The sequence below is a fragment of the Pinus tabuliformis genome, chromosome 6 (genome assembly GCF_031772625.1).
Source record: "Pinus tabuliformis cultivar Carrire ecotype Pingquan chromosome 6, CPIR1, whole genome shotgun sequence".
NCBI lineage: Eukaryota > Viridiplantae > Streptophyta > Pinopsida > Pinales > Pinaceae > Pinus > Pinus tabuliformis.
The window spans coordinates 665,891,927-665,915,909 of NC_142292.1; the positions used below are offsets into that span (position 1 = coordinate 665,891,927).

Genomic DNA, 23,983 nt, shown 5'->3' on the forward strand with positions numbered 1-23,983 from the left:
GCTAGGAATTCTCTGAGGAAGAAATTCCCTCAACCGCACTTCTCCTTTCTCCCTCAAGGATAGGTCAAGAATAACATTGGTTGCTAAACCTTACCCCTTGACATAACCTCGGGTCCACTTGGTCCCGTGTGGTCCCATACACCATTAAGGATAATCCTTCAAAGATCACTTGGAATCCAAGTCTTCACAAGAATTTTAGGGCTTAGGAACCTCCATTATAAGATACATACCTTGAACCTAAACCTTGAAATTCTCCTTAAGCCCTTCCTTGAGAGCCTTTCAACCTTGCACTCCAAAGCAAGCAAGCCACATATTTGAGCCTCTCTTGTGAATAGGCTTCTAAGATCACCCCTCACCCTATCATTAGTCCATCCATTTCGTGATCCTTATCATAACGGGTCTCCTCCCATCGGTGAAAGTCTATAAAGCGTAGGGATCCTTAGCCGAGGTGACAATGGGCTATTATTGCTCCATTGTTGCCCTTAACCTAGTAGTAGCCCTTCAAGGATCCCCTTCTAGGACCCCTGCAAGTTTGAGCGGTAACAGACTCGATCTAAGATCAAGAGGGAGATAACACAAACTCAAAGGATACTATCTTGATTGTTTCATTATGAGTCTCTTGGCTTGCTTGTTTGTTCTTGTTCTTCCATAGCCTCCTCGTGAGGATTGCAGGTACATAATGAAGTTTGCCAAGGTGTAGCAAATCGTTGGAAAAGATGGAAGAACAATGTGACAAGCAGACTCGTAATAGGTCCTGTACTCAGAGCGAGCAGACAAGATCAGCCTGATTGAAGAATGAAGTTGGCTAGAAATTTTTAAAGACCAATATTGATCTTGATGAGCTTGTAATTTTTTGTACTATGGAGAGGACTTTTGTGTAGGGAGGAGTTGCTTTTGTAAAGGCGTCACAAAAACATAGAAAAGATAGATCAACGCCTTAGAAATAAGCCTATTCGAGGGGGCAACCTCCTTTACATTACACAAATGAACAATTCTTGGATGATACAAATGACAAAACCTCCTTTCTATATATAGGAGTCTAAGGGGTCATAATGTAATCAAAGCTGACATAACAATAATAATGTAAGGGCACAACAATCGCAATAGTGGGTTTCACTAATAGAAATAAGGGGTTACACTAGTAGTATAGGGACCCAACATGCCCCTCTCCTTCAAAAACTATTGTCCTCAACGCTTGAGTAGTTTTGGATGCTTCTGTATAAAATTCTCGTCCTCCAATGTGGAATCTTCAGCGGGTAAGTGTGAAAATTCTATCACTGCAACAACTGATTTACTTTTCCTACTTATTCTTCAATAAGTTATTTATGAAATTCCTTCAATAAACATTAAAATAAATTCTGCTGCAGATATCACACCGTAATACAGAAACAAATACATGCACAAGAATCAACACATTGACACAGTTATTTTGGACAACAGTCCCCGGAAAAACCCAATGTGGGAAAACCGGTGCAGCAAGGGAGGATTTTATTATTCAACAATTCTTTAGTACAACAGGGTGCCAAACTGGCTTACCCACAAAGAGAATTTCTCCAGCACCTCTTCCAGTGCCAGTCTCCAACACCTCTCCCAGTCCCAGCGTCAGCTTCGCTGACCTCTGTGTCGCTCCCAGACACTCTGCGTCTGCCCCTGCTTGACTGCGTCAGCTGTGGGCCTCTCTGTGTCACTCACGCAGGCCCAACTAGTTATTGCGTAGTCTCCTGTTGCCTCTGCGCCCGCCTGAAATTCCCTGCGTCTGTCTCTCCTGCCTTAGCGCTAGTCTCCAATGGTTGATCCCGTCTCTTTGTTTCATACTTATCGCCTCTTGACTGCTCACCAAACCACTAGTTTCAATTCCTCAGCTAACCCCGCTCCAGAAATTGAACTGACTAGTCTCCCTCAATGTATTCTCCAAGTGACCCTCAAGCCTCCTCTTATACTTTTCTCGTTGACAAATCAACAGCTGAGATTAAGTCCCTAATCAACGGCTAAGATTAGATCTGGCTTGATCCATGACTTTTGAACCATTCTAACACAATTTTATATTAATTCACATTAATATTTTATTTTTCCTAGTTTAGACTTAGGGACTCCATTAAAAATATTAATTATTTAGTATTTCCCCAACTGTTTAGAATCTGCCCAAACTCTTTCTGGGTATTGGAGATCACATGCGCCTTAGTCTCTCCACCAATTTTAGTGGCTAGAGCACATCCGATGCTACCCCAAATCAACACTCCCTCTTAGCGAGGACTGTGTTCTAGCAATACTCCTCATTGAGTATCACCCTAATCCTCCGACACCGGTTCATGTGCTGATGCTAAGCCTCCCTGCTCAACATCCTCTGCACTGCTACCCATGGCTCTGCCACTGCCACTGCTGCATCTGTACGACAACTCCCTCTGCATCCACGATGTTGTTGGCCCTTTCTCCCAACACGGCATCCACACTGTAACTCCCTCTGCATCCTTGTTGTTATCACTCCCATTTCTGCTACGGAAACGAGTTCTTTACCATCCCCATATTTTCCCTGAAGTAGTCAAACTTTGTCCTTCCAAGGGCCTTGGTGAGGATGTCTGCCACCTGTTCTCCTATAAGAGTGTAGCTCAATTGTACAACTCCTCGTTGGACACAGTCCCTGACAAAGTGACACCAGATATCAATATGCTTCGACCTATCATGAAACACTGGATTCTCAGAGAGCTTGATGCAACTCTGATTATCGACACATGATCTTGGTCGCCTCCATATTCTTTTTGAATAGGTTCACAAGTAGTTTTCTTACCCAAATGGCCTCACACGAAGCTGTGCTCGCCGCCATATATTCTGCCTCAGATGAGCTCAGAGCCACAGACTTATGTTTCCTACTGCACCAGGGGGTCATTCCTGATCCAATGTTGAAACAATACCCAGAGGTACTTTTCCGATCCACTAAACTTCTTGCCCAATCTGCATCAGTAAATCCACTCAAATTGATATCGTTACCTTTGGTGTACAAAAGTCCATAATCAACTGTTCCCTGTAAATACCTGAGAACGTGTTTCTCTGCTGCCCAGTGTGCCCTCTTCGATTCCACCATGAACTGATTGAGGGTGTTGACAACGTAGCAAATATCTGGCCTTGTATTGACCAGATACATTAGGGACCCTATGAGCTACCTGTATAGGGTGGGATCAACATCCTTACCTTCTAATGCATAAATCTTCTTCCAGTTGGTGATCATTGGTGTAGCCATGGGTCTACAGTCCTCCATCCTGAATCTTTTCAGGATTTCTGTAGCATACCTCCCTTGCCCAGGGAATATTTCTCCCTTCTGCTGCCAAACTTCCAACCCTAGGAAGTAATGCATTCGTCCCAAATCCTTCATATCGAATTATGTGGCTAGATTCTTCTTACAGTCCCCAATGAGCTTGGATGATCCTGTCAGAAAGAGATCATCCACATACAATATTAAGATTAACAACTTGTTCTCTACAACCAGATAGTAGAGATTCGGATCCGCGTCACTCTTGACAAATCCCATCTTCTGCAAGTAGCCATCTATTCATCCTACCGTGCTCTCGGTGCCTGTTTCAGCCCATACAAGGCTTTTTTCAATCTGCATACATGAGACTTCTTCTCATGAGTCTCAAGCCCTTCTGGGTATTGGAGATCTCATGTGCCTTAGCCTCTCCACCAATTTTTGTGGCTAGAGCACATCCGATGCTACCCCAAATCAACAGTAAGTTTTTCCACTTGATAATATACTCTGAAATTGATCGATTTTGTAGCTGTCGTTTTCTTGTTCCTGCGACTGCTCAGATTCCAATATGGATTTCCTTCCTCGTCAAGTTCCAACAATATTGTTTGAACTAGGAGCTTGTCACTTGTAAACTTCTTTAAGCATGAAAGATGGAAAACTGGGGGCACCCAAGAAGATGCAAGAAGCTCCAATTTGTATGTCATAGTACTAATCTTTTGCAGTGCCATGTAAGGACGTACTTTGGTGATATTTTATTATCCTTCTTAGCTTGCTTGAGGAACATTTGTTTGTATGGTTGCATTCGCAAAAATACCCAGTCGTCTATATCAAAACTTCTTTCGCTGCGATGTTGATCTGCCTGTTGTTTCATTCGATTATGTGCCAAAGTGAGGTTATCCTTTAAGAGTTGGAGAAGTTGTTTTTGAGGGTCTACCTTAACACTTTCATGAGATACAATATGTCCCCCCAAGTATTCCACCTCTTGTACTCCAAAGAAACATTTGGAGGTTTTTGCATATAATTGTTTCTCGTTCAATAGTCTGAGCACTCTATCAAAATGTTGAACATGATCCTTCCAAGACTTGTTGTAGATTAGTATATCATCAAAAAATACTAACACAAATTTTCTAAGGGTTTGAAAATGGAATTCATCAAACTTTGGAATGTAGAACGTGCATTGGTAAGGCCACAAGGCATGACCAAAAATTCATAATGACCCTCATGAGTTCTAAATGTTGTTTTTGGAATGTCTTCAGTCTTCATTCTGATTTGATGATATCCTGCATGAAGGTCCAACTTGCTGAAGTAAATTTCTCCATGCAATTCATCCAATAATTCATCAATGAGAGGAATGGGAAATTTATCTTTAATAGTGAGATTGTTGAGCTCTCTATAATCCAGACACATGCGCCATGATCCATCCTTCTTGTGCACCAATACTACTGGAGCAGAGAAAGAACTTTGACTAGGTTGAATTATACCAACCTCTAGCATTTCTGCAACCATATGTTCAATTTCACTCTTTTGTGCAAAGGGATATCTGTAAGGCCTGATGTTTGGAGGAACACTTCCTGGAAAATGAATAGCATGATCATGATCACAAATAGGTGGGAGGCCTTTGGGAGTCTCAAATACCTTGGAATGATTGTCCAAAACTTTTTGGAGATCTGGAGAAATAGATGATTTCGACGTGGGAACCTCTAACGAACATAATTGTGCAATTAGGCCACGTTGTTCTTCCTTTAGAAGCTTTGTCATGTCATTAGAGTTGATTATATTTCTCGGTTTCCCTAAAGATTGTAGCCATTGGACTCCTAGTACAACATCAGCACCACCCATTGGAATGGAAAGCATTGGACTATTCAAAACATATTCTCCCATGGATAGCTTGATATTATGGCACTTTCCAGAGCAATTTATGGTTCCTCCACTTGCAACCGTCACTTGACACTCTGGTGCTGGATATAGGAAGCAATTCAATTCCTTGGCTATCTTAAAATGAATAAAATTATTAGTACTACTCGAATCAATCAACACTATTACCTTTTTCTTCTTGATATGTCCTTCTATCTTTATAGTTTGAGGAGTGGTAATTCCAGCCAATGCATTACAAGATATGGTTGGATTCATTTCTTCTTTCTCTGGGGTTGGTTCCTGGTGAGTATCCTTTTCTTTTGACGTTTCTTGATCCTTTTCTTCCTAATATTTCACTGCTTGAACCTTCTTCTTCTTGATATGTCCTTCTATCTTGAGAGTTTGAGGAGTGGTAATTCCTGCCAATGCAGTACAAGATATGGTAGGATTCATTTGTTCTTTCTCTAGGGTTGGTTCCCGGTGTATATCCTCTTCTTTTGACGTTTATTGATCATTTTCTTCCTCCTCTTCACAATCTATGTAAAATAATTTCTTCTCAGCACACTTATGACCTTTAATGTATTTGGCATTTGCTATCACAATTGTAACAAGGTCCTTTTGCTCATTTTTCTTCCAATTGTTGTGGTGTCAACTGAAGTGAATACTTCTTGATAAACAGAAATATATATATAAATATTTTATTAATAAATGAATTGACAGATGATGATTGTTTAGATTGATGTTCCTGGCTTATATATCGCCATGGGCACCCTTTGGGGAAAGGGCATGATCTTATGATCGTGCCCTTTCGTCTAATTTAACCTAAAATTAAATAATAACCCTAAAACTAACTAATTTTTTACATAACATTGCCTTCCTCTCGAAAGAATGCTTTGTCCTCAAAGCATATGTAACGACGGATGTTGTTGAAAAAATGCTTCATTCTCCCAAAAAGCATCTTCTTCGGGTAAATCCTTCCACTTGATCAGATATTCCAAGATGATCAAGGTCCCACACTTTAAAAGGTCTTGGATTAATCTCTCAATTTTCGTTTTTTGGTGATGTGGATATCGGTATGGCTTGATGTTGACGGGGTCTGACCCTGCCTTGACTTCTATTGTATGCTATATTTCCTTATTAGGCGGCATCTTCATAGGTAGGTCTTGAAATACTTTTTCATGCTTCCGAATTAGATCTTGTATCTCTGGTGACTCTTCACTGGTCATATTTGCAGATAACATTTCTAATTGGTGATATTGTACTACATAAGCGGGTGCTCCCTTTCGAATCATCTTCATCATCTGGGATGATGATACAACTTGATTTTATGGTGCTTGGAATCCGTGTAGTTTGTACTTCTGACCTCCCCATTTGAATTTTATAAATTGTACTTGGTGGTTGGTAGCATAAGTACCTAAAGTTTGTAGCCATTGGATACCTAAGACTACATCTACTCCTCCTAACGGTACCGTGAAGAACGGAGACTCTAGACTGAAGTCTTGAATATGCAATTTAACCTTATGGCATTTCCCCACCTTTTCAATCTTCTTACCGTTAGCTACCATCACTTTCATGTTTGGTAAGGGAAATGAAAAAATATTGAGTCTCTTTGCCACGGTTGCATCTAAAAAATTGTGTGTGCTACCCAAGTCGATGAGAACCACTACGTTGTTCTTCTTTATGTGTCCTTTTAGCTTTAAAGTCTGAGGTTGTGATATACCTATCATAGCTGATAATGACACTTGCAGAATACTTCCATCATCTAATTCGGGTGAGAATTCAGGAGCATCTTCTATTTCTTCTATGTCTGAATCTTCACTGTTTGAATCTTTGGTTGCTTCACAATTATATAGGTTCTTTGGTTCTTTTCCTTTAGCACATCTATGTTTGGGGTCCCACTTCTCACCACAACATTTGCATTTACCCTCTTTTATCCTTTGCATTTCCACATTAGATTTTTCATCTTCACGACGATGTGGTGGAACATATCTCGTATTATTTGAATCCACATACTGGGGTATTCTTTGTCTTGAATATGTTTTTTCCGCTTTTGACCAAAATATTGGTTCGAATTTCTTTTTGGCTGTTTTTGCTTTTCGTCTTGCTACTTCTTTTGATGTAATGTCATGCATCTCAGGTTCTACTTGTAAATGGGTTTTGAGTCCCGAAACGTATGACTGAATTAGACGAGATTCTGATAACCAGGTACTCGTGTTACTAAGGTCTCCCATTCTTGAGTGTACTCGTCCACACTTCCTTTTTGTCGTAATTTGATGAGTTTTGAAAAGAACTCTTCTTCCTTTACACCTTGGAATCTTTTAAAGAATGCATCCTTAAACTTTCTCCAACTAATGACGTGTGTTGTCTTTTTCCACCACATATACCAATTATATGCTTCCCCTTCCATTTTCATGGATGCGTGCCTGAGCTTTTCGTCATCGTCATTGATGTCATATATCTCAAAGTATTCTTCTGCTTTATTTATCCATGCAACATTGTTTTTCGTTTCCATCGAATTTAGGCATCTCAACTTTTGCCCTTCGCTGGTATGTCACTAATGGTTGAGCGAAAAAGGGGTGTTGATTGGTAAAGGTATCCCAGAGTTGCTTGTTTGTAAGAGTCACGTTACTCACTTCTTGGTGGGGTATCGTTGATTTTTCTGGGGATTCAGCTTTTTCATAAGAATCTGTTGACTTTGTTGAATCTAATGAGTTGTGCTCTTAATTCTCTTCATTTTCTTGTAGTAGTTGTGCAGGTGTACAATTCATCTTTTTACACAGAAGTTTCAGCAATGTTAAGGACTCTCTGAGATTTGCTTCTGTTTGGACACGGTTATTTTCCATTTTTATTTCTATTCGATCTGTCGTATCTTTAAGTTTTTTGATACTGTCAGCGTGCCCCTTAAGCTTGATCTCGAAATCATCTAATCTTTTATTGACCTCATCATAGTTGTTATTTATCTTATGCTCCGCGTCCAACAATTTTTTTTGGAAATCTGCCATTGTCATTGTTGACATTGAGTGGGTTTGTGGGGGCGTGTATTTATCTGCTAGCTTAATTTTTTTTTTAAATAATTAAATTAAATTAATTAATTTAATTATATGATATTAGTTGTTTTTTTAATTAATTAAAATAAATTTAATTAATTAAATTAACTTTATATATAATAAGGTTATCCTACTTCGTCAAATATGTAATGTTATATGTGATCCCAAAAAGATATTTGTAACAGACCAAATGAGTCACGACGTTTGGTCCGCAAAAAAGGTTTGTCGTGACTAAACCCTGGGCACTGTGGTGACGTCGATGACAGGCGGGTCAAACGTCTAGGAGACAACGGACGCCACAATGATGTAGGGTTCGTGGCGCAGTTGATGCCGCTTATCGACTCAGTTCCACCGTTCTCAGAGTGACTAAAACAATCTACGCCGAGACTACGGTTTTATTCCCTCGTTTGTTCGGAGAGCAGCGGATTGCAGTGGCGCAGCAGTATAGCAGAGCAGGCCGAGGATGGTACGAGGCGTGGACAAGAAAAGCGGACGAGAAAAAAAAAATGCTGAGTTTTAAGGAATGATCAGGTGGTGGAATGCATAGGCGGAATGTTGTGGATAGCGCTGATATCTACGGGTCGATGGAAGTGGACAGGACAGCGAGACGGACAGAACAGCGGACTAGTGCGGAAGATGTCGGCGGGGACGGGGTTTGCAGAAGACGCGATGTGGCAAGCGGACAACAGGGACAGCAGCACGACAGCGGACAACAGGGACAGCGGATGGACAGCCTGAGAACCAAATCGCTCTGATACCAATGAAGTGAATACTTCTTGATAAACAGAAACATATTTATAAATATTTTATTAATAAATGAATTGACAGATGATGATTGTTTACATTGGGGTTCCTGGCTTATATATCGCCATGGGCACCCTTTGGGGAAAGGGCAGGATCTTATGATCGTGCCCTTTCGTCTAATTTAACCTAAAATTAAATATTAACCCTAAAACTAACTAATTTTTTACATAACATCAACCTTGTAAGTTGTGGGAGGCTAGGAGAAACAACACTTACATCTTTATAATTGTGCGGGGTAGACTTCCTTGTTGCCATAATTTTGCTTTCCACTTTTCTTGCCAACCCATATGCCTTCTCCAATGAATCAGGTTCCCAAAGGCGAACCTCATGTTGGATGTTATCTTTTGAAGTCCATATGAAGACATCAATCCTCTGCTTCTTTGGAATATCATTTACCCTTATATTCAATTTTTGAAAGTCCTCAATGTGCTCTACCATTGAACCCTTTTGTTTGATATTTATCAATTGGCTAAAGAAGGTGTTGCTTTTTGTATCGTCATAATGTGCTATCATTTCCTCCATGAAAATTGACCACATGACAAGTGGTTTACGAGAACAAAGCCCTTTATACCATAAAAATTGATTCGGTTCTAAATATAAAGATGCAATACATACCTTTTGTAACAGTTGCACCTCATGTAGAAAAAAATATTGCTCCATCTGTAGTATCCAATTTATTAGATCTTTGCCATCAAACTTCATCATATCGCTTTTCTTTGATTTTAGGAGCTTGATCTTGAAACCACTGTAACAAAGTAATTTTTGATGTTTAAGTTCTGAACTATCGACCTGTGATCGCCCTCTGAGTCCTCTTTCTAACCCTGCAAGTCTGATCGCAACTAGATCCTGAAGGAAGAGTTATGCCCAATCTCTCGCGATGACCTAATTATAGACTGGTTTAGTAGAGCGAACTTGTACGACGTGCCACGTGTCACTGTTTTGACCTTAGGTTCTAAAACTGATACCCAACAAACTACAATCCGTCTTCTTTCTGTCACTTTTTACAAAATTTTAATCAAATGCTCCGAGAGAGAGTTATGACAATTTTTCCAAGGTCACCTGTTTGGGATGTAATTCGGGGGCCTGTAGAAACCCTAAATGTGTTGGACCATATCTCCGAAATTATACCGAAGAAAAATATGAAATTCGGGCCTGAGCTTCACCAAGATTTCGGCTCAAATGGTTTTAATTTCAGAATCTAAAACTTCATAGAAAACAAATTATAGCGAAAATTCCAAGATGACCTGTTTGGAGTAGCGAAACCCTAGAATCCAAAGCTCTGATACCAAATGTTATGAAACTAGCTCACAAAAAGATAGATCAGTGCCTTAGAAATAAGCCTCTTTGAGGGGGCAACCTCCATTACATTACACAAATGAAAAATTCTTGGATGATACAAATGACAAGACCTCCTTTTTATATATAGGAGTCTAAGGGGTCATAATGTAATTAGAGCCGACATAACAATAATAATGTAAGGGCACAACAATAGCAATAGTGGGCTTCTATGGGGCACAATAATAACAATATGGGGACTACATGGGCACAACAATATGATAAGGGGGTTTCACTAATAACAATAAAGGGTTACACTAGTAGTATAGGGACCTAACAATGAGCATGGTGATATCTTTGGCACAATGGATTGCAAGTCCATCGACAATTTTTTGATCAATGATTTGAAGAAGTTGCAAGACTCTAATATTGATTTGGTAGATTCTCTCACTGGTTCATTGAATGTTTGTTTCCGCTAAAGTACATTTATTATTTGTTGGATTTGATTATGGTCTATTGGATTTTACTATGGTTGTTGATGTCTGCTTCTGTGAGAAGCTATTTATGATCTGCTAAATTCGACTATGATTGTGAGAAGCCACTTATTGTCTGCTGGACTCTACTATGGTTGTCGACGATTACTTTTGTGAGAAGCCACTGTTGAAGTCTATTACTGTCTGCTGGTAGTTGTTGATGTTTGCTTCTAAGTTTGATGAACAACTTAATATTGTTTGCTGAAATATTTGAGATTCACCATGGCTACATTTATGATGTTGAGTTGGTTACTAATATTTATAAGAAGAAACTAGAATGACTGAGAATCTGCTTGAAGAGGGGGCACTAATTACATAGCATCATATTATGGACCATATCCCATAGGCTGTGTTGTGAGACCTTGTGGTCCGAGAGATGTATTGTTGATTCCTCCTATAGGATGTGTGCTTTGAGACCTTGTGGTCCGAGAGATGTACTGATGATTCCTCCTATAGGTTGAGATCTTGTGGTCTGGGAGATGTATTGTTGGTTCCTCCTATAGGCTATGTGTTGTTAGAATTTATGGTTCAATAGATGTATTCTTGGTTCCTCACTTGTGTTTTGTAAGACCTCATGGTCGAGGAGATGAATTGAGATCAATGTTATGTATCTTTCCTTATGATGAGACTAATGATCTCTTCCTTAGGGCGTGGGTTGTGAGACCTACGATTGGTCGGGAAGATTGATCTTGAGAGAGAGAATTCAAAGTCTTTCCCTAGCTAAGAGGGAGTGTTGAAAAATATTGTAGCCATGGCTCATATTTTCATCTTCAAAAATAAATTCAAATTTTGACTTTTAAATTTGCCTCCAAATTTTATTTCAGGTTGTTTGGGCCCCTAAGGGCACCCATTCGACCCCCACTTGATGGATATATAAAGGAAATCATTTCTCCTCATTTGGATAGATTAATTTGGTCTTATGCATCTCTGATCAAAAGAAATTACAGGAGGGCTGAAATTTTAGGAGGCTGAAATTTCAAGAGGCAGCGAAAATTCTATGGAGGGCCAAAAATTCAGGGACTTGGATTTTGACATGGCACTTGATCATGATTTTGGTTACTAGTTTGGTTATTATTCTACTATTTGTTATTTATGATGTATTGATAAATCTGGAAACTCTCTCTCATAAGGAAGAAATTTTTGTGGGTTGTTCCCTAGTTGTGTGATTAATTTTCTATGTCTCTTGTCTCTTTGTTTCATGGTTACTTTATTGTGCTTCATGTTTATTAGTTGATGTTTTTCTTTTGTATAACTGCCTAAATGATATTGAATTTAATGCTATATGAAACTGATGTTTAATTGATCATTGAAGTAGTTATCAGGTGAAGAACTTAATTCTAGCAGGTGCCCTAGAAAATTAATAGTTGATTGGGCAAAATTTGTGTGCGCCAAATGCGTGACCATGATTGGTTAATATTTGCTTAAACTAAATATTTTGTTACAAACCTAGTTGTGCTTTTATTTAGTAGATCCATGATAATCTGCGAGGAATTAATTGCCATCTGTTGGGTTCAAAATTTTAACAATTTATAATGTTATTTCCAACCATTAAATCAACTTAAGAAAATACAATAGATTGATGACGAACCTCATGTTGAAATGCCCATTAACTTCTTCCTCCAAATGATCTTCTACCAAGGTTGGACAGGAGCTCCCAGAATTCCAACCATGCATCCCTCAATCCTCTCCTCGATTGATATCCTTCAAATCAAACCTCAATTAATAAAATTATGTTACTTTTTAGAAGCTTCTAGAATTCTTATTGAATGGAGTGCTCCCTTTCCTTTTTGAATGAATAAAATAGGTCCACAATGCCAATTGTCATTTCCATAAGGAAAATTCCTTTATTTTAAGGGCTTGAACATGTCAACAATGTTGCATGGCATCTCCACATGCAATGTGTATTTACCCCAAAGACCTCAAAAGGTGAAATATGCGTCCAAATATGTGAAAATGGATTAAATAATTGATCTTACCCACAAAATTTCTCCTCAGTGGAGAAACACTCCTCCAAATATGAGGAATATGGCTTGAATAATGTGTAATACCACACGGGATCTTTTTTGGCCATACAAATCCGAGCATCACATGACACCTTTCTAAGAGGGGTGTTCCTCATCTAGCTTCTTTCCTTACCACCTGTCATGCTTTGGGCCTCCTACTCCTTTGGTCTCTCTTCTTTCCACATGTCATGCTTTGGACTTCTTACAAGGTAGGCTATTTTCTCCTCGGGCTATTCTTGACCTTATCTTGCAATAAATCATGCCTTCAATACACCTTCTGAGGTAGGGTACTCCTCTTAATCAATGTGTGCCTCAAACGTGTTAAGTATGCACAAATGGAATATGATGGTGAAATATCCCTTTGACATGTTAAGAAAGAAAACCCACAAGAAAGAACAAGAAACTAGAGTTGATGTAAAATGCCTCAAGCCATATTCTACACTCATTGTATTCATTTCAATGATACAAATATATAACACATGAAAGAAACCACCACTTTGTTGAAATTTTGAAGTTTTATGCTGCAACAATTACTTATTCCAAAAATTCTTTCTTCTGCAATATTAATTAAGCAATTGTAGATATAACATACACCATATAAACCATATGCAAAATAGAAGACAGCCAACGTCACAAGTAGACACAGAGAATTTAGGTCCAATGACCAGGGCAAAACCCACAAGGGTAAAACCCAACCAAATTCTTCATCTATTAGAAATCAATTGTTCAGCGGAGATACATAATACAATGAGAGAAAGAAGAAGTTCACCAAATCTGAAGAAGACCTCTAATAGCAGTAGTTGATGCAAACTCTGAACTACTTTGGCTCACCAAGTTCTGCTCTTACTCTTCAAAACTTTCTCTTTCTTTCTCCTTCACAATTCTTCTCTAATCTCTCTAAATCTCTCTTTCTCAAGTTCATACTCTCCTTTCACAATGCACAAGTGAGTAATAGAGAGGATGAGAGGCACAAATATATAAGAAAAACAAGGAGGTCAAATTCATGAGGGAGTATCTCCCATGCCCTGAGGAGGAGTTACATATGACAAAATAGGAGTGTAACTTATGCCATAAAGGACGTACACATGCCTTAGAATTCGAGCCATTAAGGAGAAGTGTAACATATTCACTAAAGAGGTGTAGAGGAATTTTTTTATGACGAGTCATTAAAGTGTGTAAGAGAGAGTAAGAGGTGTGTAAGAACATTAAAGAGAGAGTTACGTATCATTGAATGAGAGAGATGTGAAGTGGCATGATTGAGTGCCAAGTAGGAGCGGGTGACATGGAATTTCATTTTAATAATAATATTATAGTATCATAAGGATAATAAAAACATTATATATATATATATATATATATATATATATATATATATATATATATGATGACTAAATTAAAAAATTAAACAATTGAGAATGATCAAGGATAAAAGTGATTGTCCATCATATGTATATCATTACCAATTGAAACAAGGTGACTTACTAATTTTGGAAATTCATGGTTGCAATGATAAACACGACTTTCTGTTTTTAGAAAATCACTCGAGAATAGTCAGAAATGAAATTTTATTCAAGAAAATTCATCCCTTAGCTACCAATTTTCAACACTCCCTCTCGGCTAGGGAGGAATTTCTATTTGACACATGGAACTCTGCTTTGGAACAACAATGTTACAATCTAATGAAGAAGAATCATCACAGGGGAGATTCATCCATCACCCTACATTCACTTGAGGGGGATTACCAACAAGGATCTCGCACAACCAAATCTCATCTTTGCTTGGGGGGATAAACCACTTAACAAGGATCTCACATAACAAAGTCCCATCTCTGCTTGGTGGGATTACCGACTTGTCAAGGATCTTGCACATCCAAGTCATATCTTTGCTTGGGGGGATCCACTTGTCGACATATGACAAGGATCTTGCACATCCAAGGCTCTTCACTGCTTGAGGGGATCCACTTATCAACACATGACAAGGATCTCACACATCCAAGGCTCATCACTACTTGGGGGGATCCACTTGCCAACACATGACAAGGATCTCACACATCCAAGGCTCATCACTTCTTGGGGGGATCCACTTGTCAACACATGACAAGGATCTCGCACATCCAAGGCTTATCATCCATGACCACCTTCTCTAAGAAGGGTCACATCTGTTAGTCCAAGTTGCTCTCTAAAAACCAAGAACTTTCCTTTCGACAAAGGCTTGGTAAGAATGTCAATGATCTAGTCATCAGTCACTATATGATGGAGTCTTATTGCTCCTCTTTGCACCATATCCCAAATATAGTGATATTTGATCTCAATATGCTTGGACTTGTCAAAGAACATGGGATTTTCTGCAAGTCAAATCCCACTCTTATTGTCGCATTAAATTATTGTTGTGTCCAACACATGCTCAAACAGCGCTCCAAAAAGCTTCCTCAGCCATAATGTCTCACAGTTAGCCATGCTAGCAACAATGTACTCAAATTTAGCCATGCTGAGGGCTACAGACTTTTGCTTCCTTCTCATCCAAGCTATCATGGCAGATCCTAAGCTAAAACAACACCCAAATGTGCTTTTTCTATTAGTACTTACCAGCCAAATCAGCATTTGAGTATCCATGTAGTCTTATATCTTTCAATCCTAGATTTATTGTCCCATGTAAGTATCTCAGTACATGCTTTGCAATTATCCAGTGTGCATGAGATGGTTTTAATCATATATTGGCTCAGAGTATTGACTGCAAAACATATGTTCGATATAGTGTTCACTAAGAACATCAGTGCCGCAATCAGTTGACAATACTCAAAAGGATATTCCAAATCAGAACTTGCAGCTTCACCACATAGCTTCTAGAAATTCATCTACATTGGAGTATTCTAGGATTTACATTCTGTCATACCAAATCTTTCAAGCAACTCAACAAAATATTTTCCTTAAGAAAGGAAAATTTCACCAGGTTTTTGCCATACTTCAAAAAGTTGACTCCCTCTTACACTGGAGGATGAGAGGCTCACTACCGGCCATAAATAAATCATCAACATATAATACTAAAATCAAAGGCATACCTTGGACTGTCTTGAATTAAAGATATGGCTCAGCGTTAGTAAAACCAAGCTTCATAAAAAAGTTATCAATGCGGGCATACCAAGCTCTTGGAGCTGACTTCAAACCATAGAGGGCTTTCTTCAATCTACACACATGATTTTTCCGGTCATGTACTTCAAAGCCTTGTGGTTGCTCCACAAATACTTCTTCCTTGAGGGAGACATGCAGAAAAGCAATCTTATCATCCAATTGGTGAAGAGACCATCCTTGGCTTCAAGCTAGAGCCACAATGCATCGGATGGTTATATACCAAGCAACTGGTGCAAAGATCTCATCATAGTCTATTCCCTCTTTTTAAGAGAAACCTTTGGCCACAAATCTAGCTTTATATTTTTCAATGCTGCCATCAACACCATGTTTAGTTTTATACAACCATTTAGAAGACACAACAGACTTACCTTGGGGTCTTGGAACCACTTCCCATACATCATTATGAATGGACTCATATTCTTTAGCCATTGCATATTTCCACACTTGAGCCTTCACAACTTCTTCAAAGTCCATGGTTAACCTTGAATAATGTTGCTCATGGCTACAACATATCCTTGAAACAACATGGTTTCTTGCTTTCTCTGAAGGTTCCTCTGGGGGCAACATGTTTATCAACATCTTGAAGGGTGTCACAAAGCCATAAAGGTCTCCTTTTAGCAGGAGGATCACATGGAGGAGGATCCAAAATCCATGGGCTCCATATGTTCATCAGCAGGATCAGTTTCAGGCTCAAGATTTTCATGTATTCAAAACTGGCATCTCCACAATAGTATTCAAAATTGGAACCAGTGGCCGGACCAATCCACCTAATCAACTGGGTTTCAAACCGAAACTAGTCAAATCTCAATTGGCCGGTTTTTAGAAAGATACAAGAAATAATTAACTTTTAATGAAAAAAACTATTTTTAAGATTTAAAACCATGATTCCAAACCAATGGAGACACAATATGCAAAATTTTCTCATCTATATACCATGTAAAGGTGAATATATTAAAATGGCACTAAGTGCAATACATATAATCGATCAAATAAATAAGCAATGAGGCTCTAAATGGTCTATAAAGTCCAAAAACAATGCTACAAGTTATGGGGCCATTGACCTTCTACAAGACTACAAGTTTACATGGCCATATCAGTTATCAACATGATCATTCCTCATCATGATCAAACTCATCACCACTACTAGACACATGAGCTACATAAACATCATCTGAATCAGAGTCTAAGTATGCAATAGCCTCATTTGCAACCTCAGTAACAACACCAATAATAATAGAACTGGACCTAATGGAAGCACGAGTTGGTTGAGTTGCACAATTAGTGCCTTCCATTAGTTGTTTGCCTTTGCTTGATTCGGCTACTAATTCTGGTTCTGATGGCGCTATCAGATCTGCAATGGGATCAACCCCCCCCCCCCCAACGCTGTGTCAATATCAAAATCAACATCAAACTCAGGATCTTCAGTCTCCTCCACCCATTCTGATGTTGGATCAATATCGTCCAACACAATGGGATCTACATCAAGACTTTTGTTCATCATTTGGTTTTGCCTTAGTCAAAGGTTGTATTCCACAAAGACAATATCATTTTAACCGTTTTTGTTCCAAATGGTTTCTCTTCTTCGTGTGCATGTGCTCAAAAACAGACCAATTGCACTCACAACATGAAGCACTGCAAGTTTGGCTGAGGACTCTAACTGTAAACTTCTGCAATCATTAGAAATATTTTGAGGTCTAAAATGGGCCCCAAAACAAAAATGTACAACCAAAATCAATTTTATAAGAACCAATAGGATTCAAGATGATGATGTCAACCATGGGGGATGATTCACTATTTTTAAAGTTAAAAGGTAAAAAGATTAAAAATAAAAAATAAACTACTTTTTCAACTCATATTTTCAACTTATCTCCCTACGTTTTTACTCAAATTTCGAGTGAGGACTCGTTTGATGCAAAATTTAATTACTTATCCAAAGAGTACTCGTGTTGCATACTTTCACTGGACACTGCTACATGAAAAATGAGAAATACATGAAAAACGTGATTGCAATCACATGTTTCATGTATTTCTAATTTTTCGTGTAACATGGTCCATCGAAAGTATGCAACATGGGACTCCTTGAATGAGGAATTAAATTTTGCATCCAATGAGTACTCTCACTCGAAATTTGAGTAAAACCGCAGGGAGATAAGTTGAAAATAGGAATTGAAGAATTAGTTTTTTCTTTTTTCCCTCTAAAATTTGATGATGTAATCTAATCATATTTTATTATTTCCCCTATTATTTTATAATATTCTTTAGGAGGCCCATTTCAGACCACAAAATTTCTCTAATGTGAGGACATTGGCCGCCAAAGGACTCCCACCAATGTGCTCTAAAAAAATAGAGTTCATTTCAATACTTATTTACAACTATTTACAAACAATTTGAATTGTAAAGTTGTAAACAATTGAACTTTAAAAGAAACACAAATTGGAATTGCTTAACTGGTTGATCCAAATCTCTTGCCATCTTTGCCTAACAAGCTCTTTGCCCCCAGTTTTTTTCCTTATTAGACTCAATACCCATGAGTGGTTGTAGTTGTATTTTGTGATGCACTTGGCATGATCTACAGTGTTTTTTAGCCTCTACTTTTCCTATGTCCTCAAGCACGAGTTCTATGCAATGTGCAGCACATGGAGACTAAAGTATGGTCTTATATTTGGACTCTAGAATCTTTCCAACAAGAACATAGTTTGAGGCATTATTTGTGATGACCTGCACAACATTCTACTCCCCCACTGCCTGAATAATATCATCCAAAAGCTCAAAAAGAAGGTTTTCATCCTTCACCTTATCAAATGCATTGACTGATCTCAAAAACATGGTTCCTTGAGGTCAAGAAACAAGGAAATTAATTATAGTGCAGTTCTTTACAGCAGTCCATCCATCTGACATGGTGGAAGAACCTGTTTTGAGCCATGACTCTATAATACTCAGCCAAATACTCATCAACGGAACAAATCTCTTTTTGCAAAAGAGCTCCCCTCAAGTCATGCACACTAGAGCCTTTGAAGCCCTTTCTTGTAGCTGTAACAGAGTCCCACATAGCTTGGTAATAAGGTGAGCAAGCAACATTAAATGGGATATATGCATCATACCACCATCTAGCAATGTATTGAAAACAATAATCTTTGCATTGCTTTTTCCAATGGCAATCCAAAGTGGGTTGACATTGAGTTAGACTTGGTTGGGAGGAAGTGGTATTAGCAGAGGCAGTGGTGGCAAAGGTTAAGAAATAACTTTGGATGTTCATCCTCTTTTTTCCTTTAGATTGTTGACCTTGATGATAAGACCCAAGAGCAGGATAAACATAGTGAAAGGGATAGAAGAGGAGTCTTGAATCTCAAAATCATCATACCCACCATCTTTCATGGCTTGTAAAATTTCCTTCTTCCTTGCAATTTCTTCTTGCATAGCCTTCTCCCTAGCCTTATTCTCTTCAAACTTGGCAAGGTATTCTACCCTAACAACAACTATCATTTCCTTTGGTGCATCACATGGCTTTACTTGGCCTCTTATCCCAAGCAAGTGTTGTTTCAACCTAAAAATACTTTTGGGCATGGACTAATGGGGGGATTCAACGGAAGGAGTGCGCTAGGTCTGTGCTCTTATCCCCTAGACCTCTTTTGGATTTTAACCTTGGACCCTAGTCTCGTGGGATCTCTTTTACTAGCCTTTGGGCTTTAAGGATGGTACTACATGGGAAACCCTGATTTTGGTTGTGTGGTCTCGCTCCATCCACATATGTCACCCCCCTTCTGCTCATTATAACCCCATTCATTATTTCTCCCACCTAGGTCCACATCCCTCCACTGGGTCCATATAGGGTTAACTTTCCCTCTCCCCTTACCCACACCTCGGGTCAGGCTTGGAATGATGCCTCAAAGGTTGATGTAGCTGAAAAGAAAAATAAAAGCATAATTGGCCACATTTAACAAGAAAATGTACCACAAAATGCAAAAGATGGTCGGTGCAAACACATTTAGCACGTGGGAAAAAGCCAATGCATGAGCTCTACCCCATTCTCATGGTCATCACCCTAGTTGTTATAGGCCCTAGATGAGCCTCCTTTATCATTCAGGAATCCATGATTGTCCCAACCCTTGGTGGGCGATGAATCGCACTACCTTAAAGGGGATATCCACTACTATACCTTATACATCATGCTCTTATCCCTTGAACCCCAAGCAGTCAATCAAAGAAAAATCATAAAAGGCAAAAGGCATATAAAGAAGGGTGGAAAAATCAAGGTCGTGGCACCTCATGCACCACGATTGTTCACTTGTATACATTATATACCCAAGTGTGGGCTTCCCTTTTATTAGCTTCCCTTGTACCCTAGCATGTGGCCCAGGGTTGTCGCTTTTCATTCCCTGCTCCATTCATCTCTTTATCACATGCCACCACCCTTTAAAGGTTGTACCTTGGACATAATATCCCCTTTAAAAGTAAAAACCACCTAATAGAATGCTTGGTTAACCCCATTTGGAGCTTGGAGACATTAGCACACACCAAAGCCCACTATGGAAGGGTATGCCATTATGAAGTGCCCACCTGTTATCCATGGTTTGTAATCTCGTTTACTCAATTTCCTTTGATGACTTGTTGTACTGGAAGGCTAGGGGACACATTGGATCTTATGCAGGATAGCAGATGGTCTCCATTTTGGGTTCGGTCTCCCGATACGGGGTCCTAACCCACCATAGGGCTACATTGGCACATGTAGGGTGTGTGTAGAGAGCCATGGGCCTCCACAATAATAGGCAACACTCCATGGATCCCCAAAGATGTTCAGAGATTGTTTGAGATTCACCTATTGGACGAGGAAGATGCACCTGGTTCACCTTGCCTAGTCGACCCCATAGTTGTACCATGCACTTGTTAGATGATCCAGGACATTTATGCTGATGTGGCATCACCTTACACCATCATCTGAGCCCTTACTAATGGTCTGTACGCATCTTCGGCCTACTTGGAGACACATGAGGTCACTTGTGTGCCCTCACACCCATTGGGAGCACCACAGGTTTATTATTTGCAGAACAAGGGGCCAACCCCTTGTCCATTAGTTTTGGCAGTCGTATTCATCATTATGGCACTTATGGACTTCATCGAACTTCTTAGAAGGCTCAACGATATGTATTGTTGATCATTCGACCTCTTGAGCGGCTTATTGTTTTGTTTATGAGCTAGTTTGGTGGCTTGTCACCAAAAGTTAGTTATTTTGCACATTATTGTTATTTTAGGGGTTAATGTAGGCCCAAGTAGCTAAATCAAACTCATTAGAACAAGAAGTGTATAAATAGAAGCGATGAGGATTCATCTTAGCATCATCACTTGGATTTGGAACTTGTATCTCTTTAGAGATTTTCGCTATTCTTCTTGGAGGACGAATTTTTGGAGCATGGAATGAATTTTGATGGTTGGTTAATTTTCATATGTCTTGGAGCTTCTTGATGGTAAGTTTTTTGGATGGTCGGATATATTCTTATACATGTAAGTACATTTTAATGTTATTTTTTCTTTCTAATTTTGTCACATGCATTTTGTTGTGATTTCTCTATACTAGGGCTTATTTGTTGTATCTCTCTATGTGAAGTTGTGGGAATTTTGTTTCTGGATAGTGAATACTTCATGTATGGGCCATGTATAATGAATGAATGTTCCTAGGGATGTTTCATTACTGAAATTCATCTTAATAAGCCATATATCTTGCAAATCAAAGTATAAACTTTAAAGTCTTTGAAGTTGGTTTTTTTATAGCCCTAGTGTTAAACAAAGTTGTCGTTGAGGCCTCCTTGACCTAAGAATTTCAAAGGTCCATAGTCATAATTCTACCTGACTCCAATCTCCCTAAAGGATTAGACACTGGTCCACCCAAAGGTGATCACTTAGGGCATCAACTATCTCACAATCTCGCCATCCAAATACTTCGATTTTCGGTCCACAACTGCGTTGGTGTGTCGGCAAGAAGCCCATCAAGAAGCCCTCCAAATTTCATGAGATTTCAATGTTGGGATCTTAAGATATTGCAAGCCCTAGCTCGAACACTAATTCTTGCCCTTGGTTTCCCTTAGGCTAGAAACCTCATTGGGATCCTTGCATTGCCTTTTATTGAAAATTCATTCATTGATCCCTTTCCCCTCACTAATTAGGTCAAGCATATCATTGGTTGCTAAATCCTATCCCCTCGACCTAACCTCGAGTCCACTTGGTCTTGTGTGGGTCCCATGCCCTATCAAGGTTAATTCTTCAAAGATCACATGGAACCCAAGTTTCCACAAGAATTCTAGGGCTTAGGGATCTCCTTTATAAGACACATACTCAAAACCTAACCCTTGAAATTCTCCCCAAGCCCTTCCTAGAGAGTCTTCCATCTTGTCCTCTAAGACAAGCAAGCCACAGTCTTGAGCCTCTCTTGTGAATAGGCTTCTAGGATCACCCTTCATCCTATCTGTGATCTATTCATCTTTGTGATCCTTATCATACTAGGTCTCCTCCTATCGGTGAAAGTTCGTAAAGAGTAGGGAGCTTTAGTTGAGGTGACAGTGGGCTATTGCTCCATTATTGCCCTTGACCTAGCAATTCTCCCTTTAGGATTCCCTCTTAGGACCCTTGCTAGTTTGAGCGGTAACAGGCATTAAATCAGATTTGGAAGTCGTGGAGAAGATTAGCTCAATACATGTGCCCTCAAATTTCTAAAGGGAAACTCTGCTCCTGGGCACCATGAATTCGATCTCAGTTGATTCTCGACACTATGATAGCAAATTATTCTAGGAACTTGATCCCTGGTGACAGATGAATCGGCTCTCCTAGAGCTGGTGTAAACATATAACTCATCCATCCTATAAACTGTTTGGGGCCCTTCCCTTGGCACTATCACAAAGGAAAATGAGCTGGAATTTGCAATGCAAGATATTGATGGTATACAATCACAAAAGTCACAAAAGTTATTGATGGTATACAATCCAACGAGGGCATCACATATCTTCTTTGAAGAGTCCAAACCTGAGACATGGAATCAGATGATCTCCGATGGATTCAACAATAATTCTCATGGCTGTGATTTCATTCTTCTTGTATTCTGATTTTCCGTCATTATCTTGTGGTTCAATAACCTTGCCCTTCACACACTCCAAAACATCACTCTTTGCAAGAATGAGATCAACCTGTCTTCTATGCCTTGAAGTTGTAGCACCTTTCAACGTGTTGCCTGTCAAAGATCTTGTCAAACAATCAGATTGCAGAAGTAGGTATCTTAAAGAGTGATCTAAATACCCTTTTTCCTTAACCTTGCTCTGATACCATGTTGATTTTTAAGATGCAATTAAGATAAGCACAAATTTTCTACCAGATAATTACTTCCAATGATACAATTACTTCTTTAGCACATTCCAGATCATAAACCAATTACACTTCAGAAAATATCAACCATAAATACAATAGGACAGTAGAGATCACGCTAAAACAATGATGCGCAAGAGACAAAATTTTATCCTGCGAAAATCCCAGCAAATCTTTTCTTAGGGTAAATTGTCCAATTCAATCAAAATGTACACATCATTTTCCAGTCAAATATCATCCCATTGACCATACCATATTCCAAGTCAAAAGAGAAAGTAAAACTTCTGCTCACAAGTCAAATCTGGTTAAAAAGGCCAAAACTCGACCTTCTGCTCCTAGTTGACTGAGATCAAAGGGGCCGAATTTCAGCGCTGCTGCTCCACAAGAAGATTCGGCCAAACTGTCCAGTTTGACCTGCAGTCGAAGCTAATTAAAACAAAAAATTCAACGCCAGAATTTCTGTCCATAAAATCGATCAACCTTCAGTCAAAGATGCCAAAATATTCGCTCCAATAAACCAGTCAAAGATTCGTTCAATGAATCCCAGAAAACAGTCAAAGTCAACACCAGTTAAACAGATGAAAAGCTGGTCAAACTTCTCACCAGAGAGGCATTCCCTAGATTTATCTAGAATCTAGATTATTTTAAAATTTTCAACGACTTGTAATGGTTTGTTGACACAGTCAACTTTTTTGGAAAGGAAAAAATTTGAATTTAACAATAATAAACTACAATTCCAGATCTAATTTGT

At 39.0% G+C, this 23,983-nt stretch overlaps 1 protein-coding gene across 1 annotated transcript in view; it reads right to left on the reverse strand.

The window, feature by feature from the left end:
• The window catches only part of ECR1 (E1 C-terminal related 1), a 249,823-nt gene that overhangs the window by 58,344 nt on the left and 167,496 nt on the right, over window positions 1-23,983 (reverse strand). The gene's annotated exons all lie outside the window — the stretch shown is intronic.